A 15349-nucleotide genomic window follows, 5' to 3' on the forward strand; every position below is an offset into this window, starting at 1 on the left:
ATTTTTTTTAATCAACACTTGAATGTTGCAAGTTTCATGTAAAAGCAACATTTTGAGCATAAAGCTGAGAAAATCAAGTTTTTGTAAAAGACTAACGTTAACGTACATCCAAACGATGAACAAAACACAGATGTTGTAGATCGAGTCCATCAACAGCCCAAAGCTTCACAGTCCTATAACTCGTCCTGGGGCGACATTTCATTCAATAACATTAGGCAGTTGTGATTTATATTCTGTTTAATGTTGATGATTGCGTTATTTTACATATGCATCTGCTTATGATATCGCACATTGCTGCTTCTTCGGCTGTTGTTTTGATTAGGAGATTCTGTTCTCGTCCAGGAAATGCTCTACAGCGCCCCCTATCGTATAACAGTGAAAGACGGAAAATATCGTCATTGGCTATATAAATAAATAAATAACAAAAGACCAAAAAAAAAAAAAATCACTCACTGCTCTTACCAGAATAACTTTTAAAAAGGGTTAATCTATATTTATATGCAGTGACATATAATTGTATGCAGACTATGCAGTGATATTTTACATTTGATTACTATTTTTGTACCTGACTATCTAGTTTAGACCTACATGAAAATAACTCTATTTCATTTGTATATGTTTGTTCTGTAGTATTCATTTCTGCTTTTGCTCGTAATTTGATTATTTGTTCTTATTTTATTACTGACTGTCTTTAACAATATAATTTTTTTTTAGAGGATTTAGAAAATCCTAGAGTTAGGATATTAGTTTTTAGAGTCATAACCTTATTTATTAAGCTTATATGGCTCAAAAACAATACTAGGCCTATTTTATTTTATTTATCCGTTTTTTTTGTGGTGGGGCCAGTCAAAATTCTGGCAGAGCAAGTTAAAATTTGAACCCCTGAAAAAAATCCTTAGCATTGAGCCCTGAAATATATTCCCCCCAAAAATAAAACACGGATTTGCGAGTAGTAACTTTAGTGGTAAAAATGTTGAAGAGGAATGGAGAAGGTGACGAATCTAAAGATGAAGGTTTTTTTTTTTCTTAAAAGCAACAAAATCCGGAGAAACAACTTAAGCAAAGCCAACCTCTTTTGTGTTGTAAATAGTTATGTGATGTATAAATCAAAAAATTTTGTTTATATTTATTTACCAAATTAATTAATTTATCTGTAACACTCCAGCTCCGTGACACTATTAGTTTCGGGATTTTTCGGGAACCCCCCCCAAAGCTGTAAACCTAGGGGAAACACTGCTGTATATTGGCCGAACACTAGGAAAAAAAACCTGGCTAAACACAACAGGGAACTTCAGAAATGAACTAGTCCTTCCTGATCCTGTCTCACTTTAAATGTGCAGATATCAGACGAACAAATACTCCGATGTGAAATGCTGAATTTCTCTGGCTGACATCTCCTGCTAACAGCATCCCTGTGGATTCCTTGTTATCTTCCTGTCAGGGTGAAGAGCAGCACTAGCCACTCCACCCGTTTCGCTAGCTTCATCACGACAGAAGTCTGGCTGTTGCCGGAGACAAACTGACAGGTGATTGGGACGCTGAGCAGGAAGAGGCCGTCTGAGCCGAGTTTACCGCAGAAACCTCGTTACCACACCTCAGCTACAGCACAAACACACTGTTAGCTCTGCAGACAGGCAGGCGTTATGCACAGTTCATTTGGTTCAATTGGCCACACGAGCAGAACGCAGCAGCGTAGGCAGAATATCAATTTTGGAAACCACGGCGAGAAGCTTGACGCTCTGCATCGATGAAAACAACGAGGGAAAAGATGCACCATCTAAGAGACGTTTTACGATTGGCTCCTAGCGGCTCGTTGCCAATCAGATGCAGCGGTTGATTGAGTGGGCGGAAGGCCAAATGGAGCCCCCGTGGGAAACGGGATAAATCATCCGACGGCCCTTAGCAACAGCGAGAACTCACCTGTTGCTAAGAGAGATGCACATCCTAGCAACAAGCTGGAGGAAGAGCGAGAACAGAAAGATGTCACACGCACAACAAGCAATTATGAGCGCTAAAAAAAAAAAAAAAAAAAAAAAAAACAGGAACAAAAACAAACCGTCTGAAGGCTCGCTGCGCTTGATAAAACCACAACGTCAAATGCAATCTGCAGAAAACAAAAGAGCTCAGTATGCATGCTTTCCACACACAACAGCTACGCAAGTAAGCATCTATTTACCTGGAAGACGCCTCACTCCGGCTCAGCGCTGCGAGAGGAACGCGTGTGCATGCTTTGCTGTGAATGTGAAAGCGTGTGTGAGTGTGTGTGTGTGTGCTGAGCAACCGAAAGAGAGAGTCTTGGAAAGGAAGCAAGGAGTGGTAACCTCAACAACACCTGTGTGCAGTTGCTAGCAACCAATAGTGTGTGTTTTCTGTATGTCAGCAGACGCTCAGGGCTAAATATGGAGATCTGACGATGGTGAGAACCAAATCGAACTGTAACACGACCACCAGAGCACTTACAAACAAGTACCACTACAAAAACAAGCAGTTAAGAAACTAATATATTAAACACTATTTATTATTATTTCTTAATGTTGCCATTTGTTTTCAAATATACACACTGAATGATAAACGCAAAACTTGTTTTTGCCCCCCATTTTCATGAGCTGAACTCAAAGATCTAATGGTGCGTTCACACCGGACACGAATAAATCGTGCTATTCGTGCGTAGTTTGAACATTTTGAGTTTACTCGCTTCATTCGCACGTGACATTTACTTCACAACAGACGTGAATTCGTGTCATGGGAGGGGCTTCTGCCAGCGGCTCGTCTCGTTGAGAAATGGCGAACATGGGCTGTGTTCACACTTGACGTCTTTTTTTGTAGAAATACTACTGTTAATGTGAGACAAAACGAGTTTTAAGACTTTTTCAGTCGATAATGTAGTGGTTTAAAGCTCAAATCTGTGGTTTATTTATAAAGAGAGTGCCTATCTGCCGTTTTTGGCTCTGATGTCTCTGTGGCGTCTCCAGCTGTAATTCGTCTTGTGTAGATGTAACGGCCAATCTTTGCTCTCATGATTCAAGATATATTCATGATTCATGATATATCGCCGATATATTGGTCGGGCGATATAGTTATTATTTGACATAAAATGTATTTAAATTTTACAAACAAATGTGCAGAATTTTGTCTGAGAAATAAAAGGACACTTTCATTTTATAATTTGTCTTAAATCTCATTTTGTAAAAAAAAATAATAATGAGAAAATCGTATCGTGCAATTAGTATCGTGTATCGCATCGTGAGTTGAGTGAATCGCTACATCCCTAATTATTTCCTTCAGCTGAGACACTTCAGATGTGCACTGATCACCACGATGGGTTTGAACTGCTTGAAATATGATTAATATCACTTTAAATAAAAGACTATACAGTAATATAGACATAAAACTATAATAAAAACATAATAATTGTGTGTTTGAGACGTGGTGAGACTATTTTTCTTTAATGCAAATTTAGAAAAATTGTAATCAGCCTCTCAAAAACTATATTAAAATTTGGATTTAGGCTAGATTTAATCAGCCAATATATCGGCTATCGGCTTTCAAATACAAAGAATTATCGGTTATCGGCCGAAATTTACATATCTCTAAAAAATATATAAAATAAAGATAATGTACTGTTATCTTCATAAACATATTAGCATTTTACCGTTTTAATAAGTTACACTTAGTGTGCCGCTCTTTTCCAAAAAAGTGCAAGGACTTTTCACATTAAAACTGCAGCTCCAGGCTGTGGAGTTGAAAGTCTTGTTTTACAGCAGCATCTGGGCTGTTAAAAAAGCAATCAAAGCAAAGCAGACCCAACGCCTACACGTTTGCACCATCACCACAAAAACATGGCCGTTCTCAACCCACCATTTGAAATGATTCGCCCAACACAAGAGTAAGTTAAGCCTGGACTAGTTTCTAAATCTGGGGCCAGTTGCATAAACCGTTAAGACTAGTCTTACAAGTTAGACATAACTTTTTTTCTTTAAGACTGTTCATAACTTTTTAAAATCAGTTACATAAAAACATAGACTGGCCTAATTTTATACGAAAAGTAAGACTGAATGCCACTTGCCTAGTGGCTCATACTAGATCTTAAGACACTGTCTTAACATCAGGGCTCTGAACCGGTTCAAGGAACGAAAACGAAAACCGGAAACGAACGAAATTTTAAGAGGAACAAAAACGGAAACGAAATCAAAATCAATTTGAATCGTTCTGAACAGAAACGTTAATTTGAAATGACCATTAACCGGTTAATAAGGTTATTTTATCGTTCTCTTTAATATTTTAATTTGGCAGTGACTAATAATGAATAGAGTTACAGCATGTGGCGTTGACGGATCACGCGCGAGTGAAATGTCATCTATGAATCTACCGGTAACGCAAGTCAGTGTAGAGCGCGCATTTACACGCCTCAAGTACATTTCTTCCCCCACTGAGGTCTACAATGAATGTGCAGGTATTGGAGGACATTATTTCCGTATGTTTAAATAAGTAGTACGGACTTTAAGCTCAAATAGACTGATTTAGGCTAGTTTGTGGATTCCGTTTAAGCCTGTCCAAGTAGGCTATAGCATCTATCAAACATTTTTCCTACAGTCTTTCAGATTGCCAATACAGGACAGGTCAATGTTTTCTATATAGACGGTTGATGCTTCGTATTAAATGGTGTGTTATATTGCATTAAATGATCAAGCTTTATTAGCTGACTGAATTTGATTATGGGATGCAAGGAGGTGTTGCGCAGTGTTTGCTTTGAAATTAGCAGTTGACGGTGCATTAATGGTTATCCAGTTTATTTATTCTTTATTCATGCAATTTTTAAAACAAGTCGTGTTGAAAAAAAGTTATGTACAAAAAATGTTATCACTCTTCTGAAAAGAATTAGGCATAAGAGCCACTTTTGATTGTCTAACGCTCCATTAAAACAGGTCAATATTTGTCCCGCTGTTTATGCTTTGTAATTAATGCATGTATTTCTGTTTTTAAAAATGTTATGAAATAAATATTTAAGTTTAATTACCATGCGTTATATTATTATTGAGTGAAAATAAGTCTATTTATACATACTTGTTTAAAGTATAGGCTAAATTAAAATAAAGTTATTAACCGGTATTTTTTCATATCAAACAGTTTCGGAACAGTAATGTTTAATGACGAACGCAAAAACGGAAACGCTATAATATCGATTCTGCTCGGAGTGAACCGATTGATATTTTTTTCCGTTTTTAAGCCCTGCTTAACGTAATGGCTTAGTTTTCGCAAATGCCCCCTGATCTACTGAGGAGAAAACAGCGAGAGAAACTACAACAGAGCAAAAGTGAAAACCCGTGAGACGATTAGCTTTAATCCTGGTGGCTAGCGTCGTACTCTTGGTTGCTTGTAGGCTTCTCAACTTTATTGCACTGCTCCAATTCCCAATGAAATCAAAGCACAGTCAGTGTGGACATTATTAAAACACAGCACACATAATGCCAGAGTAGATGCCACAGCATTTAGGCTGTTTCTCTGCTATTGCCCCAGTTTCTCCAAGATGGATCGGCGCCAGTTTCAGCCCATGCGTGAAAACAGACAATCCGAGAGGAGAAAACAAGTGGAAGAGGGGAGTGTTGGTGAAGATGTGTTTGTGTGGCCTGAAGAAGAAGAAGAAAAAAACCTAGAACCGCTCTGAGTAATCTGACCTCAACACAAGCAAGAGCAGAGAGGAAAATCTCCCCTACAGACAGCATAACAATCAAGATAGTGTTTCCTGCGTGGGAAAAAGAAAAAAAAGACGAGTTCTTGAAGCACACCAGCATTCAGGGCAAAACAACCTGCATTAAGCCAGATGGTAGAAGACCAAGAGACCTCAGATTGCCTGATAACCACACAAGCTTTAACGGATGGCTTAGCATCTATTGATTCCATAAGGAAGTGCACGCTAAGCTGTCTGGAACAAAATGAGATTCAAAGCTAACAAACAACTAAGTAAATGCAGAGTCTCCATCTCGGTCCACTTTGTCCATCGGAAACGATCCGCTCAGCAAGACCTGGTGGAGCTTCGTTTCAAGAAAACAAAGTGGAATTCGTGTCATTGTATAAACTCATTAAAATAAGAGGGGTGGATTTACTGGCTGGAAACAGAGTTGACCAAAACCAATCGAATACAACGTGGGATGACGCACAGATGGGAACTTTAACTGAGGGAGGGCAGCAAACCTAAAGCCCTTCTTCATCTGGAGATTTGCTCGTACAGATTGTATAGCAGTAATGGATCTAGGGGTGATGCATAAAGCCCAACTAGCAATGAAATTTATGTATGGAGGTCACAATCAGACCATTTCCACCAGAGCTCTGGCTTCTCAAAGTTTGCTTTGCACCATTTAAGCTGTGGGCGTGAGTGGAATGAGTCAGCAAAAAAGCTCAAATCTCTTACGAACCCCCACAACACACATTAGTCACAGCAAAACTAGGGCTGCACGATTTGGGGAAAATATCTAATTGAGATTATTCTGGTTAAAATTGAGATTTGTTCAGCTTCATGTTTATATGAAGACTTCAGATGCAAAAGTCTCCAAGTCTGGCGTTTTTTCTTTCAAATAAATAAGCATTTTTGGCTTCTGTGTATAGGTTTCTACCCAAGTACTGGTACTTCTGAATGGGCTGAGGCTGGGATTTATTGGGTTTGAAGTGAAAGTATTTTATGAATGTATACTATATGCGGAGAGCCTTCACTGAGTATTATCTAGGGCTGTACGATTAATCGAAAAATAACCGAAACCGACATTCAGATCCTCTAACCGACGTATTTTTCCCATGTCGGTTATTTCGGTTTTCACGTGACTCCGCCCCGTCAGTCACATCAAGTGCAGTTTGCAGGCACACAGATGCAGGAGCAGTGTGTATATAGATGCCCAGAATCACTATAGTAACTGCATGTTTTACACAGTTTATACAGGTCAGTTAATTGCCGTTCTTCATATAGCCTACCGCTGACACACACACACACACAGACACACACACACGGCGCGCGCAAGCCCTGAAGCCAGATCGCTTTCACTTTCGTGCTCATAAAGTTTGTCAAGTACATACGTTTAAAGGCTTGCCAGTTTCAACATTTAAAGCGATTGTGAACTATTCAAAAACAACAATACGGAAAACGTATCCGTTCAGTGCTCAGCTTTTTTCTGTGAGACAGAGCCGAGCCGTGTCGCGTCTCTGACAGCGCGCGCCCTGAAGGCAGATCTTTCACCTGCGTCCTCACAGCTTGTCATTTGTATGTGGTTTGGGCCCTGCCAGTTTGAACATTAAAGTTTCGGCCATCAGATGTGTATTATGTTGAACTAATGCCTGATATATTGTGACAAACGAACACTCAGACAGAAGCTCGCACATCACGCGAAGATCGCGCGCAGAAACGCAGTCTCAACGCTGTCCTGTGACTAAAGTAAAGTCACTAAAGTAGCTTAGAAACTCAACCGTTATAGTCATTTATTCTAATACCTTTGAAGTACAAACCACAGCTTCATAATGAGACGGTATGAGTAATTCACACACACAATCACTCTCTCATTAATGCATTCAGATAAATGTAATGTAGGCCTACTGTGTTCATTTATCTGTATCTGATGTACAACAAACAGAAATCTGCTCCAAAGACAATAACTGCTGAAAGTCAACCGTTTCCTTCAAGTGTTAACAAAATAAGAAATATGACTTTTACAATAAAATGTTCATTATTTAAAAAATATATATATTTAAGATCAAATATAACAATATAATAATATTTATATTTTACAGAAAACATTTTACAAACATGCAGGCTAAAAATCACTATGACTATCACTATGACTATCACTAAAATCACTATGACTATCACTATGACTATCACTATGACTATCACTATGACTATCACTATGACTATCACTATGACTATCACTAAAATCACTATGACTATCACTATGACTATCACTAAAATCACTATGACTATCACTATGACTATCACTATGACTATCACTATGACTATCACTAAAATCACTATGACTATCACTATGACTATCACTAAAATCACTATGACTATCACTATGACTATCACTATGACTATCACTATGACTATCACTATGACTATCACTATGACTATCACTAAAATCACTATGACTATCACTATGACTATCACTAAAATCACTATGACTATCACTATGACTATCACTAAAATCACTATGACTATCACTATGACTATCACTAAAATCACTATGACTATCACTATGACTATCACTAAAATCACTATGACTATCACTATGACTATCACTAAAATCACTATGACGGAGCAGTGTTTACTCTAAATGTCTAAGGATTTATTATAAAATATATTTATTATTATTATTATTATTATTATTATCTGTGATATACATTTCTTAATTTTGTCAGGAGGTATGCAAAATCATGAACGAGTCTATGTCTTTAATATGAAATATGAGCCTCTTATGCCTCCACTTCTGAAAAACTCCTGTACACTGGAGAAAAACAAATGGATTGTCATATACATATTATTTTTCCTATTTTTTTTTAACCCTAAATAGGATGGAGTGAGCTGTGCTGGGCGCTAAACACACTCATGTTTGATTCCTCCTGGAGGCCAGAGGGCGCCCTCGAGCAGAAACGCCACATACGCCTCAGAGAGACGTCATATAATGACGTTTGCAGGAAACCGCTAATGTGAAGCTCGCGCTGTAGCTGAATAAAAAGAAGATAGAAACGCTTTGATTAAACATGAAGACAATAAACACACGACTGCGACAATATATGGTGTATTTGAGTCGTTCTCGAGTATTTTCATAATAATAAAGTATATTATAATGCGATGCTAATCGACATAGACTTCATCACTTAATCGCCTCATTCTGTGATAAGAAGCCACATCAGCTCACAAACACTCGACTGATGATATGAAGTGAGTTAAAACGTGTTATTAAACGTCTTCAAACGCACATTATAAGCGACTCAAACTCGCAGTCTTTCAGACGGAGCAGTGTTTACTCCTGCTCTTCACTGACACACTGGGCATATATTTATTACACTAAAATCGCACATAAGCCAAATTTATTCGATTTTTATTAATCGTGCAGCCCTAAACAAAACCAATTCCCTTCCAGATTTTCAGAAGTTACGCATTTAAACTGCTGAAGTTTATACGGCACAAAACTGAACATGTTCCAAAGTCCAATCTGCACTACGGAAAACACCGGACCGACCCCAACCAAGTCCTGCCCACATGACCTCAGGTCATTCCATACAAGCAGAGCTGATTACAATAACAACCCACAGTCAAGGTCAGTCACTGGTGCACTAGCAGTAGGGGGTGGAAGGAGGGCAGGGCGGGTCAAGAGAGCCGATGGAGATAAGAAGCCCTGGGGGACTGAGGAGGAGAAACAGCTTTTGGAATTTGGCAATGTGGACTGAACAGGGAACTGGTGTTAGCTTTAGAACGTTCCAGAGGAGATTAGCTAAACGTTGGACAACATCCCAGCACATGCCAACAATCACAAACAGATTTTGTATTTAATCTAATTTGTAATCCTATTCGTCAATGACCAATGATCTGTAATGAACATTTTAATTCTAAATGAGCCAGAGATATTTTGTATCTCAGGTTAGACTCAAACCTCATCTACTCCCTGAATAGGAAGAAGGGCTGAATTAAATCCTAATTTCATTGATTTTGTGATATAATTATATCAATTAATCGATTTTCAGTTCTTCCAACGATTATGAAAACAAGATAAATCAAGGTAAAACGATAATTGTGCCGCATTCCCTTCAGTGCACCTTCATAGCGTTGTGCTTTCGTTCCTCCCTAAGCCAAACTTAACATCCAAATCAGCCGAATAAAGCCACATTTACACTGCAGGTCTTGATGCACAATCCCGATTTGGTGACTATATCCGATTATCTTACTCTATATCCCAAGATGTTCTGACCTGGAAAAGGAAGTAATGCAATGGACACAATGGACATTAATTAACCGAGTATTAGTTTTTGCAGGATTGTCAATAATTGATAATAATTTCACTGCAATTACTCATATATCGTGAAACAAGATTTAGATCATCTCGCCCACCAACAATCGTTATAAATAGGGATGTGGCTGTGAGGAAATGTGGCGGGGGATTTTCAAATCGCTCATTTTAAACCGAAAGTAAAATGCGCACGGCCGCTCGGGCACTCATTCCGGAGCGGTGCGGAGCAAAGCGAGTTTTTTCAACGAATTCCTATGAAAGTTAAGCTTCCATAGGCATGAACTGAAAACGCGCCAGACGGGACACACACCGTGAATGAGTGCTCATTTTACTTTCGGTTTAGAATTGGTGCCAATTTGGGGGAGGGTTGCTTGATAGAGCTGATTGAGACGTGCGTGGCGAAACTTTTCACGGGAGCACAATGTGCATGTTGGAGCACTTAAAGAGGAAACAACTAACTAACTAGCGGTAAATCTCTTTATTAGAGAATGCAATACTACTAATAATTGTAATAATAATATAATTAAAGTAATGTGATGATTTATTTAGCATAGAATAAAGTTTGATGGAGCTTGGAGTCAGGACTGTTTTTATTATTATAACACTATTAGGTATTATAGTCTCATCACTTGCCTGTATTTTGTTCATATGCATGAAGACTTACAAGAGGCGATGTTAGGAAGAATATCATGTCACTTACTGTTTCATATTGTTAATTAAAAGGTGAATGAGAATCTGTCAGCTCAATTGGTATGTAAGAGATTAATATTGTCATTTTGTCTGCAATGTCATTTGCAGATTAATATTTTTACCATTCTTTGCGTCCTGAAGTAAAAGTCCTCTTTTCTGTTTCAGTTATAAGAAAAGCAGTGGGCCTATTATTGTTTTACAAGTGAATGTTTATATTCAAACATCTATATATATATATATATTGTCTGTAATGCAGCTAATTTTTGTTTATTATTATTTATTTTTTCAATTGAAAGAGAACAGAATATTTAAACAATGCTTAGAGAGCATTTGTGTGTGATTTGAGTTCTGAGAACTTGGCTCAAAGTTAATTAAAACAACCATTTCAAAAGCTGAACTGATTTTCTTTTTTTATATATTATAGTTAGAATATGTATAATTCAATGTTTTAACTAATTGAAAAAGCTGAATAATCGTTCAAAATTAACCGATTAACCGTTGATGTAAACGACAATAAATTAATCGTTCTAATACTCATTAGATTAATCGATTATTAAAATAATCATTTGTTGCAGCCCTATTGATTGAATTGTGGGTTAATTAGCCTATTATGAATGAAACACAACAACAACAACAGAGTTTGATGTTAGCATTTTGCTAAGCTAACTGGGGATACTTGGTAAAAGGCTGTACAAATAACATCTAACATAGTGTTATGGGGCCCAGTACACACCAAAAAAATCAATTTATGCACAACAGTACCACAAGTTTTGACTGTGCCGCATGCCTCTTTTTGTCATCAGCGATAAACGTGCACCAAATAACATTCATTCCAGCTGTTGCCGGATATCTGCTAATCAGGAGAACTGAGACGGCGCAAGGTCAACAGCAGCGACCTGCATCCAAAGCCTACGGCATCCGACTCAACAAACAACTCTGGACTCAATGGCTTGAGTGTTGGCACACAATGGAGTTTATCCACGAAGAGGACAGGGGATGATAGCAGATTACGACTAAGCTAACTCTGCTGTGTTGTGAAATGCAGGCAAAACAATGGCGGAATCAGGAAATCGATGCATGATGCCATAAAAGGAGACATAAGATATTAGTCAAACTACTAACAACATTAAAATAAGAAACCGATTTAGGAGTCATGTATACAGATCAGTAAAAAGCAAGCTGCTAATAATAAAAAAAAGGAGCAAGAATGAATATGACTCATGGTTACAAAATGAATGACCAGTACTTGGAGTAAAATTTCGCTGAAGGCAAAGAAAGAAAAAAACAAGAAGAGGCCAAAGTGGGAGGCGGAGATGACCCCTAGACCGTGATACTATTTCCGCCCCGCCGCAAATCTCCGCTGCCAAGCCTTACATAACACACCAACTCGCTTCAACCTGTCTTTAACAACCACAGGCTTACCTCTCAAATCGGCTTGAGAACCAAAGACAACCTCCCTTCTTTTCTCCCGGCTCACATTCTCGATTTACTTCACCTCCCACCTTGTCCTCCCTCTCTTTTCCTCATTTTTTCCCACCTTCTCAAACAGCCCTCTCTCTAAAGGATCCCTGAGTAACTGACACCGCTCTTGAATTTTGAGAGCTGTGGCACAAGGACACCGCTTGTTCGCCCAACAGCAGGAGGAGTGAAGGGGTAGAGAGGGGGAAGAAAGCTCCCTGGGTGCTTTTGACTTGGCAAGGCTTGGAGAAGCTCTTCAGGCAGAGTTTATCTGCTGGGCTCTGGCAGTCAGCCGACACTGCTGGTGTGCCGAGGGCTACAGGGGGGTTTAATACTGCATCCTCAGTCAGCGACGGACCTGTCACTTACAGTGAGCTATCTGCAGGGATTTAGAGAGGGAAGGAGAAAAATGGAGAGAGAGAGAAACAACTATTTATAGCCTCTCAAAGGCTTCCTGTTACTGTTCAGCAAAGCAGGAAGGAGGGGCAAACTCCCACCAGGGAGAGTGAAGCATAGAAGGGTAATGAGAAATAGAAAGAGACTTAACCCTCCGCTTTCATCCACACAGGAAAACATGACTACCCATCATCTGTCAGCGAATAACACCAAAGGACCATAAGCCAGTTGCAACAAGCTCCTTTATTGATAATACAATTACAAACATCACTATGGGTCTAAAGCAGTTTATTGTAGGGAACCACAGGTCTTGGACCATCTTAGAAAAGAACATGCCTTACATACACTCACCTAAAGGATCATTAGGAACACCTGGTCAATTTCTCATTAATGCAATTATCGAATCAACCAATCACATGGCAGTTTCTCCAATGCATTTAGGGGTGTGGTCCTGGTCAAGACAATCTCCTGAACTCCACACTGAATGTCAGAATGGGAAAGAAAGGTGATTTAAGCAATTTTGAGTGTGGCATGTTGGTGAGTATTTCACAATCTGCTCAGTTACTGGGATTTTCACGCACAACCATTTCTAGGGTTTACAAGAAATGGTGTGAAAAGGGAGAAACATCCAGTATGCGGCAGTCCTGTGGGAGAAAATGCCTTGTTGATGCTAGAGGTCAGAGGTCATGGGCCGACTGATTCAAGCTGATAGAAGAGCAACTTTGACTGAAATAACCACTCGTTACAACCGAGGTCTGCAGCAAAGCATTTGTGAAGCCACAACACACACAACCTTGAGGCGGATGGGCTACAACAGCAGAAGACCCCACCGGGTACCACTCATCTCCACTACAAAGAGGAAAAAGAGGCGACAATTTGCACGAGCTCACCAAAATGGGACAGTTGAAGACTGGAAAAATGTTGCCTGGTCTGATGAGTCTGGATTTCTGTTGAGACATTCAGATGGTCGAGTCAGAATTTGGCGTAAACAGAATGAGAACATGGATCCATCATGCCTTGTTACCACTGTGCAGGCTGGTGGTGGTGGTGTAATGGTGTGGGGGATGTTTTCTTGCCACTCTTTAGGCCCCTTAGTGCCAATTGGGCATGGTTTAAATGCCACGGCCTACCTGAGCATTGTTTCTGACCATGTCCATCCCTTTATGAGCACCATGTCCCCATCCTCTGATGGCTACTTCCAGCAGGATAATGCACCGTCACAAAGCTCCAATCATTTCAAATTGGTTTCTTGAACATGACAATGAGTTCACTGGACTAAAATGGCCCCCACAGTCACCAGATCTCAACCCAATAGAGCATCTTTGGGATGTGGTGGAACGGGAGCTTCGTGCCCTGGATGTGCATCCCACAAATCTCCATCAACTGCAAGATGCTCTCCTATCAATATGGCCAACATTTCTAAAGAATGCTTTCAGCATCTTGTTGAATCAATGCCACGTAGAATTAAGGCAGTTCTGAAGGTGAAAGGGGGTCAAACACAATATTAGTATGTGTTCCTAATAATCCTTTAGGTGAGTGTATAAAACAAATTTCAGCTACTTCAGGAATATAAACCCGATTCTACTTTAATGCAGATCCGAATTCAGAGGGACGACAATTACACACATTTGCCACTGAAGCCCGGTTTAGATCCTATGCCATGAATCTGACACTGGCGAATGCTTTGCATGCACTCCAATGTTTGCATACAGGTCTAAATACTTTTAGCAGGCAAGCACAAACCCTGAGCAAATTGTGTTGAGAGGAACATAAAGAGAGAGAAAGAGGGAGATTTAAGAGCCACAGGTCTTCTGTAAAGTTGGCGACAAGCAACGATGCTTCATTACGCGAATCCTAGCTCCTATCAAGTCCAAGAATGTGACGGGTAAGAAGAGGCATGAAGAGACACTGATCAAAGCATTTGTGTGTGGTTTCACCAATCCATGAGCATCCTTCAACAAAGAGCCGTCCACAGCACCCTTGGGTACACCGTGCCCGCAATGCTCTTGGGCATCCACAACATGGACTCTGAAATGAGAAAATCTCTTTCACACTCTCGCTCTGCCTTTCTCAGAGAGAAGCCTCCGTTTGATGACCTCGTTAGTTCAAGCACTTAATCCGCTAATGCCCAGATAAAACTAAATGAGAGAGGACGGGAGGAGGGAAGCAGGGAGGGGTGAGAAAGAAAGTGGAGTAGGAGGGGAAAGAGAGAAGTTACGACAATGCCAAGAGAAAATTCTTGCCTTAAGACGTAGGCGTTAAGATATTAGTCAATCGATCTGACATCCAATAATTCCAAGAGGAGATCTAAACTTTGCCAAAACTCAAGAGAAGGGGTTGTAAATTACCCAGCTCAAGTTGAGATATTCTTGGTTTTCCTAAAACTCCAGTCGGGTTGAGCTGATAATCGGATAACCTTTCCAGAGCCTCTGTTGTTCGACTGAGCTCTGGAATTCTGGTTAAGGTCATAATCACCTGTGAATTCTAGAAGTAACTCTTAGAGCTTAGCCGTGAAACACCGCAATCTGCAAAGCACCAACTCTCTTGGCTCAGGCGAAAAACCCAATTTCCTCTTGTGAGGCAGATCCTTGAGAGAAAAAGGGGTTTTATCTGAGAACTCAGCAACTCCACCATTTCATCCAGAGCCAAGGGATCAATTTGCAGAGCAGAGAGACTAGAAAATGAGAACCCAGAGTGCCTTCTTGCACTCAGTGAAGAGGTGAACCACAGATTACAGAGATGGGGAGAGAGAGAGAGAGTCTGGCTTGCCTCCAGAACAGACTTTGAGGACTTTGATGTGGCCTTTCCAAGGCTAA

General features: G+C 39.7%; 1 protein-coding gene across 4 annotated transcripts in view; it reads right to left on the reverse strand.

Annotated features, from left to right (window-relative positions):
* znf609a (zinc finger protein 609a) overlaps nucleotides 1-15349 on the reverse strand; it is a 188607-nt gene that overhangs the window by 70944 nt on the left and 102314 nt on the right. The window contains exon 1 of one of the 4 annotated variants that reach the window (XM_079810171.1): nucleotides 12102-12319. The exons of the other annotated variants lie outside the window; for them this stretch is intronic. The gene's annotated coding sequence lies outside the window, so the exon portion shown is untranslated. Of the gene's footprint in view, nucleotides 1-12101; nucleotides 12320-15349 lie in introns of those variants that run through there. 4 annotated transcript variants of the gene reach the window in all.

Source organism: Gobio gobio (genome assembly GCF_949357685.1).
Source record: "Gobio gobio genome assembly, chromosome: 25".
In the NCBI taxonomy this organism is placed as follows: domain Eukaryota; kingdom Metazoa; phylum Chordata; class Actinopteri; order Cypriniformes; family Gobionidae; genus Gobio; species Gobio gobio.